We start from the raw sequence: 19,076 nt of genomic DNA, 5'->3' as shown, positions 1-19,076 counted from the left end.
GGAGAGCCTCAGCCCAGGGAGCCAGGCAGGCCTCGACGCAGCCTGACTGAGTCCGCAAAATGACAACTAGAGCCTGAGAGGAGACTAAAACAATCTCTACAGCCACAAATACTACTGCTGCTACTCCAAATGCTGCTGCTAAAAGCTTTTTACTGAACCAACAACCCTTGATTAGCCGGCTGCCACCACAATGCATTATCAAATATCTCCAACTTCCAAAAAAATCAAATGAAACAGGCGATTATTATCTCTCACCTGTCCCTCGAAAAACACAAAATGGTTTATGTGTCACAGTTTAAAACAGTCGTTTATTTTTTCTATAATGAATATTTCTTTGTTTCTCTGGTACAAAGGGGGAATAAATAACAACAGCAACAAAATAAACGGCCACTGTTATCGGCTTTACCTTGCGAAAGCTGTTGTTCTATGAATGCCGACACAGAAATCATTGTTTGATTTTTTTGACCTTGTTTAACCTGGAGCTCCTTTCACAAGTATGTAAACTTTTCAGCCCTCAGAAAATTGGTTTTATTTCTTTCAAAAACATAGAACAAAAGGGAATGAGCATCTTGATAAGAACTGTTCCACAAATTTAAAAAAAAATTATTGATTTAGAAAATTATTTTTAAAAAGCTAGGGAAAAATGTCTAGGGACTTTTTTTTAATTATATTTACAAGGATCATGAATACCTATCTTGAATTATGTAACAATTTTATTCTAAAATTTTAAGCACTTTTAAAAAGTCATTTACATTTTTTAACTTCCTTTTTTTCTTTATTTTCTTGTACTTTTGACTAATTATTTTTGCAAACTTTGGGTAATTTATTCTCTCATTGCTTATTGCATCCTTCCATCTAAAAAAGGATGAATTTGCCCAGATTTCAAAGGGTTAAAGTCACTCTGCTCCTTTTTACACTACCTTTAAATGAGCAAAAATTCAATCAGACATATTCATGAAACAACCTTTAAAATGACCTTTCACATAAAAAAGGTCCCTCTGTAATATGTATTTTATTGTGAAAACATCAACTCATTTCTGCCTCAAACAGCTCTAATATCGACTGATATCGATGTTCAGCTGATAAATCGATGTTTCCCTCTTATGGATGGACTAATAGAGCCGGTTTCACTTACAGATTTGTGCAAAATTTGAGTGATATTTTCGAAATGCTGCTAAAACGAAATAGCGAGATGACTGTGTTTCCACTGACTGATGTTTTTTCGGCGACTTCTCTGCCCATAACATCCCAGTAACCATGGCGATGGAAGTTCAAAACATCAGCAGTTTTATTTCTATTGCAGCTACCACATTCGCTGTTATTATTTCCATCCAAGGCCACGTAGGCGTGTTATGGAGCCGTGATGGAAAGACGAGCTCCTTATACGTGGAAGCGTCTACGTATGACGGATATCTGGGAGCTGATTGTCCACGATTTCACAGAGGAATTATGGGTTTAAAACTTCCGGATGATCTGCTCAACTTTCTCAGAGTTATGTGATGCAATAACAGCTCTTGTAGCTCCTGCTGCATCATGAGGGAGCCAGTTCCTCCTGACAAGCTCATAGACACAGCATCATGTGACCTAGAAAAGACTAAAAAGTGTTTCCAGAGCAGTTTTTGCTGAATATAGCTTATCAGAATTGCCTGAAATGCCCACTTATGCGAGCGTAAAAACTTTTTTTTGCAATAAATGGAAGCGTTTTTTTAAATTGACTTGTTTTTATATTTGCAACTTCAGTTTGTGCAGTTTAAGGGTTAATGAAAACCCGCCCAGTATGGCAGCATTATAGATTCACAGCTGACGATAGAGGGCCCCGATGGCCCCTAACTGGCCCCGGGCGACGCGGCGTACCGTTTTGAACTTTGAACTTTGGGACATTGGAAGCCTTGTTTCTTGTTATTTCTGTCACCTACTTTAAGAGCTCGAGCTGAGCCGAGGAGTTTTTATTCATTTATATAATACCGCCTTATTTCACTGCAAAAAACAAAATAAGAGTTTCGCCTGATAACTTACACCGACCTTTCCCCTTTTTGTTTGTTTATTTCTTTCTTTAGCTGTTTTACACATTTCTATTTTATTTTTAAAAGTAGTACCAGTCATTTTTCCTGCTACATTATTTAATCTGTTATTTTATCAATATTATTGACATTATTATTGTTGTTGTTTTATTTTTTATTATTATTATGTTAAAAAATGAAATAAAGTATTATTAAAAAATAAAATAAAATAAAATAAAATAAAATAAAATAAAATAAAATAAAATAAAATAAAATAAAATAAAATAAAATAAAATAAGTTGTCACCATGGAGCTTGAAGTTTCTGGTGGTTGATCATCTAAAAACAACCTACTTGCTGTGGCTGCTCTGCATGCCACTTCCAGTAAACTTCGGTCTACCTGTGTGGTATTTGGCTAGCTGGAACTCCACTGAAAGCTGTTTCTAAAATATAAAAAAATGTTTGAGTTTGAATTTTCACACTGGAAGGATATACATGCTGCTTAAAGTGATGAATCACCAAACATGCTGCAACATCAAACACATGTTCTCATACAAACATTTATAATCATCTACAAAATAAGTACAATGAGAATTTCTTGACATGAGTAGGAACAGATCCAGATATACGCTCATTTTCCTGTAACACCTTCTCAACCTGCCAAATTTCCATCTTCATCACCTGCGTCAACACTAACATGAGTTCGTTTTCAACCAGAGCTTTTGCACACGAAAGTGGTGACACGGCGAAAATCACGATAGGAAAGTAACGTCAAGCGAGAGAAAGGAAGTTCATCGTGTGCATCATCAGCGACAACCAACTCGAGCAGAAACAAGCGGAAAACGTGATGCAACTTATCTCACGATTTATGACAAAAAGGTCGACTAATAAAGCTAAAAAAAACAAAAGAGATTTCAGACCAAAGTGATTACAGCATCAGGTTTGGTAAAATCCAAATAATATCCACAGCTCTGCAAATATGATCCCACTGAAATGTAGAGGGGAAGTTAGTTTCCTGGTCCTGATGTCACATTTCGGTCTGAGCTTTATGTTGTTGAAACTTTGATTGAAACTTGAAACTTGGACAGTATTTTCTGTCTCCTGGTTATTTGGGAAGGAGCATCAAAGATCTGCTGCTCCTTGCAAAAAATTTCTTTTAAGTTGAAATTATATTGACGGCAGATTTTTGGCCCCGTAGATCTTTTGTTTTTTGTTTACCAAAAAAATGGGAAGGAAAGAGCAACTGAAAAAAATAACTAACCCAAAAGTAAAAAATTACAAGAAAATTATGTGAAATTTAGGGAAAAAAGGGGAAGTAAAAAACGAAAACAAACAATAAAAAAGCACTCTTTAAAAAAAAAGATATATATTTTATTAAATATTTTGAATTTATAATTAAAATACTTGTAAATACAAATCTAGGACATTTTTCTCTATTTTTTGTTAATTTTCTAATATTTCGCTCTCTCTCTCTGTCCTTTTTTAAACGTTAATTTTCAGTTTTGTTTTTTTTGTCACCTTTTACCAACTTCTATAATTTGCTCATTCCTTTTGCCGTGTTTTCGAAGAGAATTAAACCTTTTGCTGGAGTTTTAAAGGTTCAAATACTTGTGAAAGGATATGCAGCACAAGAAAACCTTACATCCGTCCAGGTTTCAAAAGGTTAAAGGACATTTTCCTCTAAGACGTGGAGGAATAGAAGTATAAAGACATAATATGTACTTAATTAAAGTACGTCAGTAAATGTACACTTGGTTTGTATGTTGAGAGTCATTTCTGAATAGAGTTACAGATGAATAACGTCGGGGCTTTTTTAAATGTTTTTCTTATTTACATCCTTACGAAGCGTCCGATAACGTCTGAAAGGTTTAGATGTTGGAGGAACTCCATCTTGAAAAGTTAAAGACGCAGTTTAAGAACTTTTGGTTCATACTTTACTGACCGATCGCTGCGAAAAGAAGCTGCAACTGTCCTGTCAGTTTGGAAAACGTACGAAAGGACGAAGTTCAGATGATTTTCAACAGTCTGACGAGATTTAGCAGGCACTAATCGCACAACACTAACACCTTTTATCTACGTATAAAATCAGTACAAATTAGTGCACAGAAAATCATCAGAAAGAGGGGAATTAAGTATTTGATGCTCAATATTTTCCCCCAAGCGTAGAAACAAAACCTATTCCCTTGCCTTAAAATCAATAAAGCACAGACAAACAGATATTTTGTTGAGATATTATGCTGCTGTGTAAATTTAACTGCAGCTGCAGAGGTTTGTCGATTAATCGGCAACAATACGATCCAACATCCGATTAATCATTTTCTGAGTGCAAATGCTAAAAAAACTCTGGTCCTTGCTTCTTAAAAGTTAGGATTTTATGCTTCTGTTTTACCCTTTGAAACCAGAGCAGATTGGTTTGATTTCTCTCACCAGCAACTCAACAAGAAATGGACAAAAAATTAGCAAAAAAGAAAAAAATGAAAAAAGAAGCAAAAAAAAAAAAACAATAAAAAAAGAAAAGAAGAAAATGAATATATCTATCTATATACATATTTAATATATATTGTAAGAGTCATTAGTGTAGTTTTCACACAAAATTCCCCCTTTTTTTGATAATTCTTAATAATACTTTTTTGACATTTCTTGACAAGTTGCTACTTAAGTTTTTCCCTAAGTTTAAAAAAAATTAAAAGTCATTTTCTCATATCACAGAGGTTTTAAAGCTTGTGAAAGGCTTGTGAACGCAGCGCAGGGAAACTGAGTTTGATCCAGGTCTTAGAGGGTTAACAGATATTACAGTAAATTGAAGATATATGTGTTTTGGACTCGATGAGTATGTCACCTCTACTGAAAATCCACCGACAAAACAATGGAAGTGTTTGTTAGCTGCAGCCTTAACGCAGCTCACAGAGGTCGCCTCTTTTTTCACAGAGGGTGTTTTCTGCTGGTTTTTCACAATAAAGCGCAGACGTGTGAATTGAATGCCTATATATAGCTGCAGTGTGAACTCCTGTGTGTGCAGCAGGTAGATCGTCAAAGCCTGTCTGGAGCATAAAATACTCCTGCAGCTTTAAAAAGGCACGCACGCTTATTCTGCAAATAGAAACCGGATTCATTGACTTGAGTGAGAAAATAGTGCTTATTGTTATCACAAACACTCAAGACTGATACTTATCAGCCTGCCATCTTACTCCAGTTTTTATCACAGCAGACGTGTGTGTGTGTGTGTGTGTGTGTGTGTGTGTTCAGGGAGTAATAGGTGGCTATGAATGGCAGGCTCTAATTGAAGTCCTTCTCCACAAAAGCGAGTTTAGCGAGTTCGGCTGTTCACCTGAAGAAGCGAGGCGTGTGCAGCCACAATAGGTGCACACACACTCACACACGTTTGGATTACACACACACACATACACACACACACACACACACACACACACACAGGCTGATGTGTGGTTTTCCAGGTAAGAGTGCCACGCAGCAGACCATCTGAAGTGAGGAATACTTTGATTTCACTGTGATTCAGATGGGATTTCCCAATGTTTGAATGTGTAATCATGACTGTGACCTGGGAAATATGTGTTCATGCATATGTGCATCTTAACATAATATTTAGCACAAATATTCAGTGTTCAAAATGTCTGTACAGCTGCTAAAAAACATAAAATAATCCCTTTAATATTCCTATAGCATAATGGTGCTCAATCACATTTTATGGCACATTAAATCCTAAAATATTCACATTTGTATTGCACGAGTGCCTGCAATTGTGTTTTTTTAATCTAATTTTGTATTTCAAATATATTCATATTGTCTGTGGAGTAGGTCTGTAATCACATTATGAGGTTTGAGCTATTTTTAACTCAGTTTATTATAGATTTAAGGTTTTTTCATGCCTTAGTCTCCATGTGTGGTGCTCAGTAATGCTGTTTTATCACGCTGTGAAATTCAAAAATAGAGTTTTATAGTCATGCTATAATACTACAAAGCATTACCTACAGTATTTATATCAGCACTGAGGTTATGTGGTGCTATTTTTGCAAAATATGCCACAATAAATGGTAAAATCATCAGCTGCAGCCGCGTGCAGGATTAGAGCCATGTCTAATTGTGCCTACCTGGTGAGTTTTTGGCCCCCTTTTGGTCCGCCCTGGTCCGCTTCTTCCTCTGCTCTTTCTCCCTCTTCTTCTCTGTTTATCAACACACAGCCCGGGGTGTGAATTTGTGCAAAAAAAGCCCGCACAAGAAGCAGGGGTCCCCCGGGACAGCAAGGCGCGTCAAATTAAAAATTATCTAAAAAAACAATCAAGCGGAGAGAAATTATTCCAGGACACAAATAAAGAAGCCAAAGAGCGCGTGCTTGTCTGTGCGTGCTCAAAGCGAGCGACACTCCTCTCCTCTTCCTCTCTCTGGAAACTTTTTCTTTCTCCTGCTGCTGAGAGGAAGAAAAGCGCAGAATATCAGATAAAGAAAAAAAGCCGCTGACCTTCGTGCGTCTTTTGGTGCGTCTTCTTCCTCCGAGTGTGTGTTGAGTGTGTGTGTGTATGGGTGAGTGTGTGTGTGAGTGTGTGTGAGTGTTTCAGTCCTCTCCCAGCGTCTCTCCACTCCCCTGCACTGTTCACCGCCGTCAAACCGCACGCACACACGCGCAAACACACACTTCCGGCCGCCGTGACAAAATAAAAGCAGTGCTGATAAGCATGAAAATAAAGGCTGGAATAAAGTGCATGTTATTAAATCTACAATAGAAAACATATTTTATGGTAAATAATAATTAAACAGGCAAGTTAGATTTAAGAGCTTTAAAGGTTTTTTTTTTCTTCATGCTGACCGGAATTAAATGGAATTAAATTCAGGACTAATTTTATAGTAAGCAAAATATGAAAAAAAAGCAGAATGATTTATTTTATTTTATTTAAATTAACTGTGATGTAATTTTTGGTGGCCTTAATTCAAGAGGTATTTGGGAAATTTCATCTATAAGAAAATATGTTACCAATTAGTTTTATATAAACCTACTTTCTATGTCTGAGCATTTTTTAAGGTGTTTGAGAGGCTTAGACAAATACCAATTATATTTTTAAAGTATGCACACAAACAGGTTTCTAAATCTTTAGGCAAGTTAGAGTCAATGCTTGTTTTAAAAAATGCTGACCCTAATGAAATTCAAGACAAATTTTACAGGAACCAAAATTAAAGAAAAAAAACATGAACTGATATGAATCTGTTTAATATTTATTTTATGAATTGTGACCCAAAACATGACTTTTTTGGTGCTACTCTGTTTTAACTTTGTGCCTACTGCTCTCAGTTTTTTTCATTCCTGTCTTGAATACGTTCTGTTTTTAGTGTAAAACACTTTGTAACTGCGTTTTGGAAGGTGGTTCATAAATATTACTACTACTAATATTACTACTAATAATAACAGTCGTTATTTTATACATAATTGGTGGAAAGTAAGTGAGTACATTAACGAAGTACTGTAATGAAGTAGAGTTTCATTGACTTGAATATGTCAGTTTGACATGACTTTAAAACTTAATATTGCACTTTTTACAAACACAATGTGATCAGTACAAAATCATGACACCAATTTACAGATTAAATTATGTAACAGTAAATTAAGTACTTTGCATGCAACATTAAAATACTGCTTACATGTTATAGAATAAGTAATAATATTCCAAATAATAACAATAACAACAATAATAATAGTAATAATGTATAACTCTTTAAAGGGACAAGGGCTATTATTTGGATATTTTAGGTACTTTTACTAGAATGCTGTACTTTTAATCGAGTTTTTTTTTATTAAATTGTGTTGCTATTTTGACTTGAGTAAAAGTACCTCTTCAACCAGCTTTCCCATGCTTTTATTTTGTCACCGCTTCCTGTCTGTGCCGCGCTGTGCCCGCGCAGCTTCACGCGGGCAGCACAGTAAAGTGGGATATTCCGCGCGGTTGCCACAGAGCCTCTCTCTCTCTCTTTCTCTCTCTCTCTCGCCCACGCTGCTCCCTGCGTGACGCAAATCCGCGCGTGGGCGGACACACGGGGCGTGGGAGGCTTTCTGCACGGAATACCAAACACAGGCAGGTTCAACACCCACAGAGACACAGAGAGACACAGCAGTTTGCACACTTCATGTTCTCAAACTAAATTATCGTGCCGGAGAATACTTCATTATTTCAGCCTCAGCTGTAAATATTGTCAAAACCGATAGTCAATAGATATTCGGATCGATCACTGTGCAGTTTTACACGCTGCATCCGGTTTGAAAAACTCATTTATATTTTAAACAATGTGCACATGCGCATAGTTTCTTTGTGTACAATGGCAGGATGAAAATACTTTTTATATATTTAGTTTTATATAGGCTATTAAACAATTTCTCTATACATTTTTTATATGTTCAGGCAAGTATATATGCTTTATAATAAGTATATTCTATAGTATACAATTTCCCACATTTCTTATGTATGTGTGTATGTGTGTGTATGTGTGTGTGTGTGTGTTTTAACAAACATGACCCACTGCAGTTGCAGTAGTAGCCTAGCAGTAGCAGCATTAGTAGTAGTAGTAGTACTGGTGGTACATTTGCTATAGAATCTTGCACAGATGTATGTATTTTACTTATACTCCCTGCATGCCTGTAAAAGTACCATATTCTATCTGAAAACTTAGCTTATATATATATATATATATATATAATTTAGTTATAAGTATATTTTCTTTGTTTAAAATGACAGCATTGGTATATAAAACATTTTCTCTCTATATTTTTTTAAATATGTAAAGTAGATATATGCTTTAAAATATGTATATTCTCTATGCGGCTTATAATTTGTACACATGTATATTTTCTTTGCATAAAAGTGCACGGGTAAGTTTTTTTTTTTAACATATACAACCCTCTGTAGTAGTAGGAGCAGCCTAGCAGTAGTAGTAGTAGTAGCCTAGTAGTAGTGGTGGTGCTGGTGGTACATTTGCTATAGAATCTTGCGCAGATGTATGTATTTTTACATATACTCCCTGTATGTATGCATGTGTAATACTTTTGCTTTTTAACATCTTGCCTGTGTTTTATTGTGATTTTGTGTGTAAAGCACTTTGTTATATTGTTTTAAGTGCTATAAAAATAAACATTATTAGTATTATTATTATCATTATTATTATTTCACACTGCACACTCTTAAATTGCAATACTCAGTGTACAGATTAAGTTTATGTGTGATTTCTTTAAGGGTATATTTTCATGTGTCCATGTGTAAATTTTCATGTTAAATGTAAATATATTTGTACGTACATGCAGCACTGCACAGCCGTAAAACCTCTGCATTCGTATATCTGTAACTGTTGTTAATATGTATAAACATAAGTATGCAGAGTGTTTTTGTATTTACATTTTCATCATGTAAAATGTGTTAGCGGGTCCATATTTTTACGTCTTTGAATATTTTGTTATGTGTCATTTTTTCATGTTTATGCAGTATGTGAACTTTTCAAAATAAAATGTGTTTGTATTTCTGTTCATGAAGGTATCATTATTGACCTTTGGAAACAGTATCAGACTCAATATTTGTTTCAGGCCTTTCAGCTGCATCTCACAGTCTTCCTCAGTGAAAAGGTCGATGTCAAAGACTCACACGGTGATGTGTCATACGATGAATATGCAGAACACAGCCGTATGTCACAGGAACCACAGGCTGATACCTATCTGAGTAGTTTTTACTCACGTGAGTAAAGTTAAACGCCACACAAGTACGTCAATGAAACGGGCCTGTATGCAAATGGTCAATTCAGATTTCAGTGATGTGACGCATGCAAATGGTTTCCAACACACAGGAGTGAGTGGCAGGAAGCCCTCTCTACAGTCTGTGTGTGTGTGTGTGTGTGTGTGTGTGTGTGCGCAAACGTTACTGGTTTGTTTTTGGCTAATCTGCTGTAAAGTCTTTCCCCAATGTGACAGAAACAGCTGATCTCTGTCCGGACACAAAATTGTCCTCAACTTTTCTCTACCAAGAAAAACTGACAACAGTCACGTGTTGTTCATCGTGATGCACAATACTGCAGAGTACTACACGTACACACACAAAAAAAACAAAACATAATGAGCAACTTGGCAAGAAATGGCCCACAAATTGCAAAAAAAAAAAAAACATCTGTAAAAGGTGGCATAACAAAATGACCACAAAATATGATTAGATTTATTATCAAAAAAATATGGAAAATGTCCAAAAAACTGAATTAATATTCTCATAATTATATAGTTAAAATTATATACAGAAATTGTGCACAACATCTAATTTTCCTCTTTGTTTTTCCTCTTTGCAGATAATTTTATTCTAACTTTTTACTAATTTCTTACTAGATAATATTATTTAAATTTAATTTAATTTCCTTTTTTGGGTCAGTAACTTTTCCTTAATTTCTTGCTAATGTTTTTTCAAACTTAAATTGGTATAAATTGTGTAATTTTTTTTTTTTTTTTACCAATTTCTTGCACGTATTTAGTTGCTCACCACTTTCTTCCTACATTTTAAAAGAAATAAAACTGAGCCAATTTGCTCAGGTTCAGGATCATTCATTAACGTCCAAAGATCATTTCATTGGTGGAATTAAGATCAATTAGTTTGTGTACAAAGATCATTTTGTTTGTGAACAATGACAATTTTGTTTGTTTACAAAGATCATTTTGTGTGTCCAAAGATCATTTTGGGTTTTTTTTTTAACAAAGATCATTTTGTTTGTTTACAAAGATCATTTGAGTGCAAAAATAATTTTGTTTGCATAAGAAGATGATTTTGTTTGCGTATAGAGAATTTAATTTTCGTACAAAAACTATGTGGTAGTCAAGAAAAAAAAAAGAATTGCAGTGTGAAAAGTGCACAGGTCAAAAATCACACAGATGCAACAACTTCCCAAAAATAAATACAAATTTTAGACCGAATTCATGATTTTTGTGAATGTAACATAACATGATAAACTTGTTTAGAACTCAAAGTTCAAGATCCAAGATTTACGAAACAAAACTCTGCTGTTCAGTTTCTGATACAACCACTACAAGTATCACTTCAGTTTAAGTCCTAATTTCACTACAACTTCTGTGACTACTGCAAAAACAAAAGAAGTACTACTGCTATTAGTATCACCAGTACTACTGATACTAAGTACTGATTTTGTACTGCTGCTTTAATTCCTTAATCATCAACTCTGCAAGTAACCACAAAGAAAGAGGCAAAAGGTCAGAGGTCACAGTGTCAATGACACAAAGATCTGAGCTAAAGCGATAACTGGAGGTAAAAATAAACTCGGTACTCAGCGAAACTTTAATATTTGCATATAAGATAAAGCGGAGAAAAGCGAGCGGAGCGCCTGTAAACGTTGCTCTCCTGACGCCCTGCGTGCTCGAATCAAATCTCCACACGATCACTTTGACTCTGCCTGATTCCCCATCAATGAGCTATTTTGGGGAATTAGGCCAGCCGCCACCAGTGAAACACCCTGGGGACGAAACCAGAACGGCTTTTGTCAACCCACCACCTCCCAAAAACCCTGCCCTCCCACCTCCGCCACCATTACACCCCGAACACTGCAGCCCCAAAAAATGAAATAAAACAATTTACTCTCAGCGCTGCAGCTCCTTTTATGTGTCTTCAAAAGCCCAAATGATGAGAAAACTAGTATTTGTACTGTGTGTGTGTGTGTGTGTGTGTGTGTGTGTGTGTGTGTGTGTGTGTGTGTGTGTGTGTGTGTGTGTGTGTGTGTGTGTGTGTGTGTGTGTGTGTGTGTGTGTGTGTGTGTGTGAGTGTGTGTGTGTGGGTGGGTGGACGGGGTGGGACTGCTTGCTTTTCAGATCCTCTAATTAATTTCAGAAGGAAACTAAAACAAATATCAAAGCAAAACTGCAGATTATGCTGAAATATAAATTCCTGCAGGAGTATTATGCCGATACCAAAATGTTTAATAACCACACAAATTCACAAAAACCTGATTTTTTGGGGGTTTTTTGGGGCACATATAAACTTTGTTTGCAGCACCACACACACCCTCTATAAGAATATTACAGGGTTTATAAGGGATAGGATGAAAAAAATATCCAAAATTGCTATTTAGGTTGCCGATAGGAACACTGCAGACACCGCATATTAACCGATAAAACCTGAGCAAACTGACTTCATGTCTTTCAAAAACATGGAAATAAGGCAATGAGAAACAAGAAATTACCCCAAAATTTGCAAGACATTAGTCAAAAAGTACAAGAAAATCACCTGAAAATTAGTTGAAAAAAACTCCAATAAAAATCCAAAAAGAAAAGACTTCAAAGGTTCAAACACTTACAACTTACTCTTACCACATAAAGTTATAGTTCAAAATTTTTTTTACATTTTTTACAAACTTTTACTTTTTACATTTAAATTTGCGCACATCAAACAAATAATACAACAATTTGATCAGTGAGATTCAGAGCAGCCAGAGGGATGGTTTTGTTACTCTGGACAGAGTCGGGCTGGCTGTCTCCTCCTGTTTACAGTTTTTTTGCTAAGCTGAGCTGACGGGTGTGTCTTCAAATTTTCATTTTCCATCAACCCTCAAACTGAACAAATTGAAATTGTCAAAATAAAATACGCCTAATGTAAACATATCCATTTCTAAAACACTTTTTCCATTTATCGCAAGAAAAGATTTTAAACTCCCTTGAGGTGATATTTCAGTCGATTCTTGCAAAACTGCAATAGAAACACTTTTTATGTATAATTTTAAATATTATTTTACATTTTATTTAATTTAAGTCCTTAGGGACTTTTTGGCGCGTTACGCGCTTTTCATTCTCACAGTCTGGGATATGTCAGTGATCAGCAGCTACATTGACTGTGACAGGTCACCTAGTGGAAATAGCATGTATTTCCTCCATATGCCAAATATGGTCAAAATGACCTCATCAGGTGGAAAATAGTCAAAATGACAAATTCAGAGTCAAAAGCCCAGAATGACACCCAGAAATAATACAAGTCCTGTTTTTCTGCTCTGATGGCTGTGGGATCAAAAATGTCAGTTTGAATGGGTTTCAATGGAGCATTTTTGGACCTGAACAGTCTGAATGTAACTATTTAGTTTCCACAGTGTGTTTTAGACTTATTGTAGGAGCTGAGCTGCAAATTCACAAATTAAACAAAAAACAAAAACAACACAATCCTGCCAAAAATGTATGCCATATGCGTGAAAACACAAAATTTCCAAAAAGTGAAGAATGAAAAGCGTGTAAAATGCGCCGGTCCCTAAGGACTTCTATATGATTTTATGTGCCAGACAAGCCACACTAACAAAATAATCAGAGAAAACGAGTTTTTTTAAAGAGGTTAAGGAGGCTGTTTCTCTGCTTTGAGGTGCACTTTCTTTCAAAAATGAGTCACTGTGGAGTCACAGTGTGAAATCCAGTTTCCACTGTACAACAGACTAAGTCATATGGTTGAAAGTTCAGCTAAAAGTTAATAAAAGAAGCCTGAGTCGAGTTTATTTTGTCGCGCTGCAGATTTCTGAGAAGAATGATGTTTCATGCAAATATTTATGATGTGTTTTCCAAACGCAGGTAGGCAGGTAGGATTCCATACCGCCCACCTTCAGCCTCTAAATCCACGTCTGTCTGCTCCGTGTGTGTGTGTGTGTGTGTGTGTGTGTGTGTGTGTGTGTGTGTGTTATTATGCAGATATGACCTTCTAACGGCGTTCCCATGGATCAGCCTGCGAGCAGACGGGGATCAAATCAGAAAGAAACGGAGAGGGGAAGAAAAAAATCAGCTCCATATCTCTCCTTCTTTTGACCTCACCCACCTCACTCCTCCATCCCTCCCTCACTAACACACACACACACACACACACACACACACAAAGCGCTCAATATCTAACAACAAGAACCAAACAACAGCAAATTAAAACGAGAGCGCCGGCAGGAAATAGGATGTCCACCCACACTGCGAGGTAGGTCGACACCCAGGCTGCCTGTTCCCACAAGTCCCAGTTTCCCAGTTCACCCAATTTTACACCACTGCCCTGTTTCCTGAAGCTGAGAGCTCATTCGCTACAGAAGACAACAGTCACTGAAAGTTTATCAGCCAAAGTTACCAAAAACTGGACGTAAAAACTCCCTTTTCTCTCTTAAAGCTGCAGTAGGCGATTTCATTTTAGTCTCATTAGGTAAAAGTCCTGTGATGAACTTCAGTGCTGGAATGTAACTAAGTACATTTACTCAAGTACAATACCTGAGTACAAATTTCAGGTACTCGTATTACAATATTTTATATAATATGATGTTTTGTAATAAAGTAAATTACCAAACATTTTATACAAGTACAGCTGCAATTATTAGTGTATTCATCAATTAGATAAAATAATTGCCAACATTAAAATAATTTGATGATGATTTTTTTTCATCTTTTTTTGGGGTGTGTTTTTTAAAAGGTTTAGAGATTTTTGAGCATTTCATCTCCTTTTTTTTGTAATTTTGAGTTTTTTAAGATATTCTTTTTTATTTTTTAAGGATTTTTAAAATGTTTTTTTTATTTTGGGATGTATTTTCTGTATAAACATCTTCATATTTTAATTTATTTTGTAAATTTAAGTTTATTGGGTGTTTTGTTTGTTTTAGATTTTTCTACATTGGGTATTTTTACTTTTAATACTTAAAATATATATTTGTGATTATACTTTACGTTTTACTTCAGTGACATTTTTTCAATGCAGGACTTTTACTTGTAACAGAGTATTTTCAAAATGTGGTATTATTACTTTTGCTTTGTTTGATATTGTCTTTAGCAGATTTGGTTGAAATTTTGCAGTAAATTTGCATGGAAATCTTGACTGTGTAAACAAAAGTGAGCAAATGTAAATGTGTTGATGTAAACAGACGGTGCAACAACAGGAAGGGCAGCGATGTTAAGTGTCTTGACGAGGAATTTTGTTTCCTAAATTGTGGCAGAACCCTGCTGAGAAACACAGCCGAACTGAACTTTTTGCAACCCTTTCTTGACACACAGGTCTGTTTTTTGCTTTCTTCAGGTTTTTTTTTTTGGGGGGGTGTTACCCACATCAACCTCCTCTGCGTGGGTTTGTGAAGTTGTATCTCTGCAAAAGCATGAATCCATCTTTTGAATTCATCTGATCCGGTTTTAAAATGTTTCCCCAAAATCCCCCCAAAAAACTCCACTCATCCTTCAATTTAAAAACATTAAAAACCGCCGAGAGCGAGATGTACAAGGTTTTCACACGACAGCAGCAATCTGCTTTCATGTCGTCCTGTCAATCACTGACAAAGAGTAGGCGTCACTTTTTTTTTCTCCGTGTGTCCTCCCCTCCCCGCCGAAACCTCCAAACAGTGGATGTATCTCATTTGGCAAGGAGCCGCTTCATATTTCACTTTTCAGGAGACGCCTGTTCGTTTAATTTCTGCAGCTCTCTCTTCTTTTTCTCCTTTTCTTTCTCCCCTGCAACTTTTTTTTCTCCCTTCTTCTTCTTCTTCTTCTTCTCCCCCTCCGGAGCAGAAACACATTTCAATGACACGCCCACGCCTGGGCCTGTCAGCCCCTCGCCCTGTCAGAGCGCCCACGCTGCTCTGCTCCCCTTCTCCCTCCCCTCTGTCTCCTCCCTCCCCTCTCCTCCCCTCTCCCTCTCCTTCCCACCAACCCACATCCTCAACACTTTGCGCTCTAAAAAAGCAGCTCTTTTCATCCAAGTTCCTCTTTTGGAGGAAAAAAAAAAAAGAAAGAGGAGGAACAACAGAGCGGCATGATTCAGTCTCCAGGCGGTGGTAGTGCTTGTCATGGAGTGTCCCTTTTCATTTGGAGGGAATATGGGTTACAGGATGACTGCGATGCCAAAAAGCAGCAGATAAAATAAATAAATAAATAAAATTCTCCTATTGTCGTCTCCACCCAGTGTTTGGGTGGCAGACACATTTTAGACGGGCGTGGATGTGAAGAAGTAAAAAAAAATGTTGTGAAATCAAAAAATCTGGTCAGAAAGTAAAGCAGTTTTTTTTCCCGAGATGCCGTATGAGGCCACGGCTCGTGTGTGTTGAGAGTTGGTGTGTGTGTGAATAAAGCTGGTGTGTTTGCTCAGGCTCCCTGGTTAGCAGAGTCTTACTTTGTGTCTGTTGAGAAAGTGTGGGATGGTATGAGCGGCTTATGTCTGACTGAACACGTGTGTGCCTGCGTGGGTGGGGAGTGTGTATAGGGGCGATGTGTGTGTGTGTGTGTGTGTGTGTGTGTATATGTGTGTGTCTTTGCACACAGATTACACTCGCGTGGGCGTTTTGGGCAAGGATGTGTGTGGGCGTAGTGAGCGTAGGCGGAGGTTATGTGACATACAGATAGAGACTGCAGTGTTCCTGCAGTGTGTTTATGTGTGTGAAACTTTACTGCAGAAGCAGCTATAGGAGCCCTGCTGCCTGCAAATGTGCCAGCGTGGAAATCTGCTGCCTTCACACTCGGCGACTACAACTTCGAGTCAAATTCACCTCCACGCAGACAGAGTCTGAAAACACGCACGCATCAGTGATCACAGGGAACTTATTCTCTCACCCTGACAACTGAAAAATACTCTGTTACAACTCAAAGTCATTAAAAATCAAGTAAAAGTACAAAAGTGTGAGCAGTAAAATGACCTTGAAGTACCAAAAATGAAAGTACTGTGATGCAGAATTTAATAATAATGCACATTATATCACTGTATTCTAATTATTAATGCATTCATCTAATTAATATCGGACTATTTTATAAAGGTAGCTCAACATGTCACAATGCATCATGAAAAAGACATAGTTTCTAAATTAGTTTAGCTGCTTTTCTCTGTTTTATATCTTTGTTGATTAAACATATTTGAGTTTAATATTGGACTCTTGGACTATTTCTGATGTTTTGTAAACATCTAGTTAAAAATGAATTGATTTACAGACATGAAAATAATGAAAGCAATTAAATGAATCAGTAAAATGTGCAATTTGTCAGTGTTTTGGGCTTTTGTATGTGTTGGCCCTTGTTGGCCTCCGTATCATAGATTTTCATCTTACATTTTTTGCTTTTGAAATTTTAGAGGTTGAATGTAAGTATTATTTATCATAACAAAATGGATGCTGCGCTTGTATTTTGTTTTTATTTCCTCCTATTTTTAGCACATTTTCATTGGATTTGTTTTGGATTTTCAGATTTGTTTTTGCAGCTGCAGCACATTTCTTGAAAGAGTAATGTTTTTAGCTGTGGTAATGCATTGGCCCTTGTTAGCCACCGTACCATAGCATGTGTTAGAAGAAAATGGATGTTCGATTGCAGTCAAAACAACACACCTGATATATAAAAAGATAACAAAATAACTTCATTATTCAAAATATTGAAAAATAAACTGGTGCTGAGAAATCTTTGTAAATGCAAACCCATTTTCATTCTTTCAAGGTTTTCAAAGGTCACTTTAAGAACAAATGTGCATCATTGGCAGATGTGACAGCCGTGGTTTCAGATAAAAACCAGGCCAGGCGTCATTTCTGTGGTGGAGTTTTTACTGATCTGCACCTTTAAGGCTTCAGTGGGAAGCCCTGCAGCTCCCTGCTGACAGGCCGTGGGCTGACGTGGAGGGGATTTGCCCATTTTGGCCACGTACGGGCCTCAGCGACCCTCGCCGCCCACGGCATCCTCACCCTGAGAGTGCTGCTGACGTCTGACATGTCTGCTATCTCAGGCGGAGGCAGACGCTCCCTCCGCCACGACCACACACTGCAGTCAGAGAGAAACCAGCCGGCCTTCGAAGCGGAGCGTGACAAAAAACACCCCAACTTTAAGCTTATCTGAAGGTGTGATTAATCTGCTTTAATTTCTGCAGAAAGGTCACAACTGCCTATCAGATCGCCGTGCAGAGACGTGACAAAAGACGAGCACTGAAAGGGGGGGAAAAATCCCTCGCAGGAGAGGAAGGAGAGCAGATGAAAAACTGGTAGAAATGATGAAACAATGCGAGCTACAAGGGTGTGAGCAAAGTTGAGGCAGGCTTTGAAGTGAAGCCACACATTTTGCATGATTATTGCTGTTAAGTTTTTGATCTCGAGCCAGCAGGCACGAAAAACAACAGCAGCTTGGGATTAGTCTCCCCCCCACTCACACGCCTACCTTGCCAGCATAAGTCCCTGACTCAATTAGAAAAAAACCTCTGCAACTTAGGGCTCCTCACGCACAAGTACCCACATCGCCCTGCCCACGTCCCTGCAGCACATCACAACCAGCATCGCTGAAATCGCAGCGCACAATGAACGCACGGGGATTTGTCTCGGTGACATTAATGCAGAGACGTGCTGACAAATAATATACACAGTGATAAGACAGAGCAGAGACAACTGGGCCGAACACACCGAGGAAATAAAGATTTATCTGCCTTTAATTAAATATCAGATATCGTCCGTGGAGGTTCCTGCCTGCACCGAGCGGCACAAAAAAACTGACTGTAACATCAGTAATGTGACAAACGAGCGTCGCTGTGTGAAGGATTTAACTGCAAATCAATTTTTCAGTCACAAATAAAAACATTTCTTATGTGGCAAATGTCTTTACTGCTTTCTACATCAGGGATACGCTACTTGCTTTGCTTGGGGGCCACTTTTGCAAAATGACAGGAGGTCAGGGGCCAATCGCAGTACAAGTTTCTAGGATTTTAGGATATCTAGGATTTAAGGACATAAGGACTTAAGGACATTCATGGGATATGAGGACATTTCTAGGGATTTTAGGATGTGTCTATGATTTTGGGACATTTCCAGGATTTTAGGAAGTTTTTACGCATTCAAGACATTTCTAGGATTTTAAGACGTTTTTAGGATTTCAGGATGTTTTTAGGATTTGATGACGTTTCTAGGATTTGTTGATGTTTCTAGGACTTCACAAGGACATTTCTTGAATTTTAAGAGGTTTCAAGGATTTTAGGACATTTCTAGGATTTCAGATGTTTCCAGGACATATCTAGGATTTCAGGACATTTCAAGGACTTTAGCACATCTGTAGCATTTTAGGACATAAGGGTCTTCGCTTGGACCTCTGTCTGTTTTATGCAGTCTG

The 19,076-nt window shown here is 37.3% G+C and overlaps 1 protein-coding gene across 3 annotated transcripts in view; it reads right to left on the bottom strand.

Moving 5' to 3' along the window:
- LOC121962930 (NGFI-A-binding protein 1-like) overlaps positions 1–19,076 on the bottom strand; it is a 43,741-nt gene that overhangs the window by 15,155 nt on the left and 9,510 nt on the right. The window contains exons 1-2 of one of the 3 annotated variants that reach the window (XM_042513258.2): positions 6,477–6,650; positions 6,109–6,283 (exon numbers count right to left, since the gene is read on the bottom strand). The gene's annotated coding sequence lies outside the window, so the exon portion shown is untranslated. Of the gene's footprint in view, positions 1–6,108; positions 6,651–19,076 lie in introns of those variants that run through there. The other 2 variants (XM_088074604.1, XM_088074603.1) reach the window with 2 other exon arrangements.

The sequence above is a fragment of the Plectropomus leopardus genome, chromosome 24 (assembly GCF_026936395.1).
Source record: "Plectropomus leopardus strain MGB_pleo_1.0 chromosome 24, ASM2693639v1, whole genome shotgun sequence".
In the NCBI taxonomy this organism is placed as follows: Eukaryota; Metazoa; Chordata; class Actinopteri; order Perciformes; family Serranidae; genus Plectropomus; species Plectropomus leopardus.
This window is presented reverse-complemented; position numbering and strand designations above follow the sequence as displayed.